We start from the raw sequence: 6,000 nt of genomic DNA, 5'->3' as shown, positions 1-6,000 counted from the left end.
GACTTATGTATTCTGAGATACATCAAATGATATGCACAGTCCGGCCCCAAGAGCATGAATGTCTCCAGCCTCTTCGATGTAACGGAAGAGACACATTTATTCTGCTTCTGACTGTGCTGATCACTTACATCATTCGACAACTAATGCATTATGATTCACATTTGACTTTGCATGATTCAGGAGATGTAAACCAAACAAATAAGCATTGAATAAGAACATATTGTATTGCGGACATTGATAAATGTGACATTTGCAAAAACGGGGCAAATGTTTCTTAATCTGTACATTCATTCATTATTTATGTGAAAAATGTTGATTTTTCAGCACTTAACATTTTCAAGATGAAAAGTTCAGAAATTTTTTTTTTTATGTGTTCTTGATTCCTTTAGACAGTTTTGATTCCTCTTTGGTTGTAGAAACACTCCAGCTTTGCCGTCACAACATCATGCTCTTTACTGAAAGTACTTTGTTTTTGCTTTATTATAATTTTTGTTTGTCCTAAAAGGAACTGAAGGCATATGGTGTTCCTAAACTAGATGTGTCTGCCTTTCCTGTGCTCGATGGAGGATGTTGATTGCCTTTTTTTACACAGTGGAAATTAAAAGTGGTTCACAGGAATTTATACTTTTGATCATTTATTTCTGTCTTCAAATTCAGGGAGTGACTCATTCCCCTCTGAGAGCTGCTGCTGTACTGCTCACCTTGATTGTGCTTCATTTACATTCTGTGATGTCATTTGTTCCAGCCACAAACATCTGGCCAATCAGCTGTTAGTCTAAAGAGAGCCCCACCTTATTTCCCATTTTCTGAGCCGAACTGTAATCTGATTGGTTTATTCACCTGTCAGTCACGTCGTTGGCAACAGCTAAGCCAAATTAATCCGCCTGTTAGATGCTTACGCCATTAATGCCATCTGTGTTTAACTGCATCCTACTTTACGTTCTTGATGTCCTTGATGTTTAATGGCTACACACAGGCCTATTGAGCATTCTAGACACACAAAGAGGATGTTTGGTGGATTAATTCTCTCTCCTTGTTACCCGCTCTGTAAATATGAATTTTATGTCAGAAATTCATAAAGTTAGTTGCATTTAGCAGATGTACAAATGTAATATCTCCTTTAAATATGTTTAATCTTTGTTACCGGCCAGGTTTGGGGTCTTTTCTCCTCTGTGTGAGTGGTTACTGTCTTACGACAAGCAGGTAAAAGCAAGCAACTTTATTTATTTGTAATTTGGCCTTGAGTTTTGTGAATTACAAGGGGATTTTTGAGTAATATTTATCTGCTTTTGTTTTCAGAACTTTTTTTTTTTTTTTTTTTTTTTACTTTTGCATTGGTAAAGGTTTTTTTTCAGAATAGTGATCAAAGTTTCATATTTATGATTTAAAATTATTTTATATAATTTGTCTATTTATATGAAGTTGTATATGAGTGAATGAGAAAGTATTTTATGTAATATTATTTAGTTTAATATTAAAGTAGATCTCATAACTGTTATACACCAGTAGATGTCAGCATCAGATAATTTACCATAGAGAAAATCAAGTCTACTGTACCTTTAGTTTTGTAATGTCAAATAATAATTATTTTAATATAAAAATTGCTTAAATGTTTTGTATTACAGCTCAGAAGACTAGCCCTTGATTGACTAGCCATTTGTATTTTTATTTAATTTAATTTATTTTAGTGTACATTTTTTACAAGCAATATTTACTGAAGATTTGCCATATTCTAGAGTTAAAGTTAACATTAAATCAAAAATTTATATGTTGACACATATTCCAAGATTCAGATTCCCAGATGATTGAATATCCTGTTCCACTCAGAAAAATGTCAGAAGGAAAATGGCTTGCAAAAGGCAGTTTACATTTAATTACCAATACCACTAAATGTAAAGTTACTTTTTTTAAAACAAATCTCAATTTTCTATCAGAATTGTGCAAACGCAAGAGTGAAGACCCATTTTGAATAAATGTTCCTATATAAAGCATCTCTCAGTGACCTTACTCGGTTGACGTCAGAGTTTTTCATTTTTGTTGCGGTGTAAGATGCTCGGCAGATTGCCGTTTCAAAGCATGCATGTACAAGACTAGAGTCAACTGAACAAGTCAGTCCTTAGGACAAGTATCCGTGTCCATGGAAACCAAGGCCACAAGCCGGCAGCGACTTTCTTTTGTAGAGATCATCAGGAGGAGGAGATGAAAGGAGACAAAGACAATCTTAGAAACTTGGTGATATGTCAGGGCAGCTTTGTGAAAAAGAAAAGACAGACAGTGAATGGCATTATAGAAGATGTGATGAAAACATCAAATCAAATATTCTTTTAATTAAAAAGAATGAGTCAAGCGCTGCACACAGCTGTGGATCAGGAACAGATTCCTACAAAATGACTCAGCCGTGCATCATTTATACCACATCAAACCTCACATTTCATACTGCTATCACCAAAAACACTGTGAAAAATGATGGATGGATGGATGGACGGACGAGCAAGAGGAGGAATTTCTATCAGAGGATCCGCTGGGAGATTGTGGTAAACATGGATCACTGCCAAACGCATCATGATTCTCCCAGTCTCAATTTATGACTAATTCTCTGAAGCCTCTCTCACTCTCCCTCACTCAAGCAGCATGTATTATTTTGTATTTATGGTGTGCACCTTTCCTTTCAATCAGACCTTAATGAATTTTGTGGCATCCACAAACCATCTATTGTTCAATAAAACCCCATTATTAAAAACTCATCAAACACAGTGAGTTGATAGTGTGGTTCACTGTCAATTACTGGTCTTAAAAACATATATACATCCACAAGAGCATTTTTGAATATACTTCATCTTTTAATTCAATTATATTTTTTATCATTTTTAGTATTTACAAATTGCACCACATAATTTGAGAAACAAGTAGATTTACAGTAAAACTGATATAAGATATAAGAACAGAAACGTTCTGTTCATTTGCAAACTTAAAATTGAATCCCAGATGTTGGACTCTACTGTACATTACTCAACACGTTATTGACTATTATATCACCAGAACAGAGGGTTCGTACAGCCTTTGCAGTGATGAGAACAAGGTGTGTGTGCGTGCACGCGAGAGAGACAGAGAGAGAGAGAGAGCAGACTGACTGTCAGGATGTGTTTGCTGTTCTCCATCTGTGGCACTGGCAGTGAGAGATGGAGAATGACACATCAGAAGAAAAGCAATAAACAAAATAATCATCAGGGGAAGATGAGGAAAACCTTAGATTGACACCTACACATAGACCAACATAAATACATCCATATATACACACATTTAACACACACCCATGGACATAATGGAGAGGGCAAATCTACTCACTGCTGCTTGACCTCTCTCACTCTCTGTGTCAATTCAATTTAGCATGTTTTATTGGCATGACTAACAACTGTACAAAAAATTTACAATACAGAATAGCAACGAGAAATTCACATCATAAGACAATTTTACATAATAAGACATGATTGGTGCTTGCCTGCCCAAATCTTGCCACCACAATGCCAGGGTGTTGCTACGTGGTTACTAAAGTGCTTTGGGTGGTTGATAGGTTACTGGCCTAAGTTTCTCTGATTTTTTATGATATGGTTAAAAAATTAATAATGAACTTAGGCAAAATTACACTACGATGGATGGATGGATGTATGGATGGATGTGATTGAAACACCACTGATTGTAATGAAAATAACAAATAAGAAGGATAAAAACACAATATAAGCCTTAATATGACCAAGAATATCAATAGAATTTTTAGCATTTCACAACTTCAAGCTACAGCAGCAGTTGGTGTAAGACTGCGTGTGTTCTGTTGGAGTGAATAAGTGTGAGTGTGTGCGTAGTTGGAGATATTGATATGTCTGGTATATGAGTCATCACTGGGATATATTTATAGCCGCTCTACCGAGAGAGAGAGAGAGAGAGAGAGAGAGCGGTAGAGAGGAAAGGAGGGTGTCAGCGGGCTGCTCTGTGTACGTGTGGGAAGGGAAGATCTAATGAGAATCTCACTGTGTGGTCAAACTCTTAACACTTTTAGCAGTGTGATAGGGCTGTCACCCCTTTCCGTATGTACAGGCCTCCTCCGGCTCTCTCTATCCTTGCAGATGTAGAGCTGGATGATTTTAATGAACAGAGAGACTCCAACTGCGCTCGGCTATGCAAGCAAAGGTCATTTTCCTGTGTTTTCTCCTCACTGCTCAGTGTTTTTCTCAGAACTCTGATTCATTAAAGGTATGAAAACTTTCTGGGCTCCTTTTTATGAAACCCCACACATACACATTTATGCAGTTGCTTGGCTCATTTCTTGACCGTTTATAATTATAACCATATCTGTGATGTTCTGTATGAGGAATCTAATTCACACAATCTGCCACAATAACAACAGTGTTCGTGCTGGTTTGGCGTGGGTTGGTGGGAGTCACTGCCCGTCTCTGCCAGAGATTCACAAGAAACTCAAATATACAGTATATCCAATTTGCCGGTCTCTAACCTACCTGACTAGCCAATCATGAAAAAGGCTCATTGGAAAAACATGCTTCTACTGCAAAAAAAAAACATACATAAAAGGTACAAAGAATTTTAATTGTCTTTCTTGCCATTCGAGTTTACATTTCATAATCAAGATTTTGTGTGTGTGTGTGTGTGTGTGTGAATCCTGAGTTCACATCTCAAAATAGTTTTTTTGTTTCCAACATCATGAAATAAAAAATAAAAAAGGTAAGTGCGACTTTTTAATCTCACAATTCTGAAATTTTCCAACAATTCTAAGAAAATAGATATAAACTCAGAGCTGCAAAAATGATGAGAAAAAAGTGAAATTGTGAGATATCTTACAACATGCCAGTTAGATTTAGTGTAGGTGGTATAATATTTTTTCAATTCAAATTCATGTGTTTTGGATGAAACTGAACATGTTTTTTTGTGCTACTTACTGGACATTTTACTTAGAGTCGCAAAATGTGCAAGAAGAAACATAATTTGCACTGCAATTTGCAGACACTTCACCACAGGCATGATTTTCCATTGAAAATATGTTTTGGATCTGGTCTTACAGTTTTTGGACACAACCATGATGGCATTCCTTACAGTACCATATAAATGGCATTAATGCCATATAAATATTGTATTCAATGGTATAACTTAGCCCTTAAAGTGACACTTACATTAACATTTCATTTATAACAAAATATCAAACCAGGTGGCATGTGCAAACAAATGATGTTCAAACTGATGCTCACTTTAAACTCATTTAAGCCATTTCTGTGATTACTTTAATTGATCCCAAAATCAGTCAGATCCAGCATTGACCAAAGCTGTGTGTAAAAAGCAGGCCGGAAACATCAGAATCTAGTCCCTTCAGCAGAGCACTATTCTCAATATCAATGTGGCTTAAAGACTGTCCCATCTGAAGATATTATTTTAAAAACTATACCATCTGCTAGAAAGTTCTGAAGGTTTCTGAATGTTAAAAAAGGGTGACAAACTGTTCCAGAACAAAGTCGAAGCAGATGGCATTGGACTTATCACAGCTGGTGAATGTGGCAGCTAACCAACACATCTGACCACTGAACATGATGCTGGTCATTCGACAAAAGCACAAGGTCACCATCACATGTGGCCATTCAGACATTTCTGTGCTCAAAAGAGTTCTGAAAGGTAAGGGACAGAACAGAATTGAGAGCATAGGAGACTGCAAGAAAGAGAGAAAGACTATAGGAGAAACCGGTTGATGTCGATGTCCATTTCTCCTCATTAGGGATACTGATGTATTGTTAGAGACAGAAAAATGAAAAGAGCCTCTGCTCCACACACGTAAGAGAACACGTCATTCAGTCTCATGAGTCAGAGAAAGGTGAAGGAGGAGGGAGAGAATGAATGAATCAAGGAGAGGGGGCTAATAATAAGACTAAAACAAATTCCTCGTATGTGTAAACATACCTGGCAATAAAGCTCATAAAGCTCATTCTAAAGAAGATAAATAAA

This window comes from Sinocyclocheilus rhinocerous, unplaced genomic scaffold, assembly GCF_001515625.1.
Source record: "Sinocyclocheilus rhinocerous isolate Xijiao unplaced genomic scaffold, SAMN03320098_v1.1 scaffold5273, whole genome shotgun sequence".
Classification (NCBI taxonomy): domain Eukaryota; kingdom Metazoa; phylum Chordata; class Actinopteri; order Cypriniformes; family Cyprinidae; genus Sinocyclocheilus; species Sinocyclocheilus rhinocerous.
Note: the sequence above shows the minus strand (reverse complement) of the source record.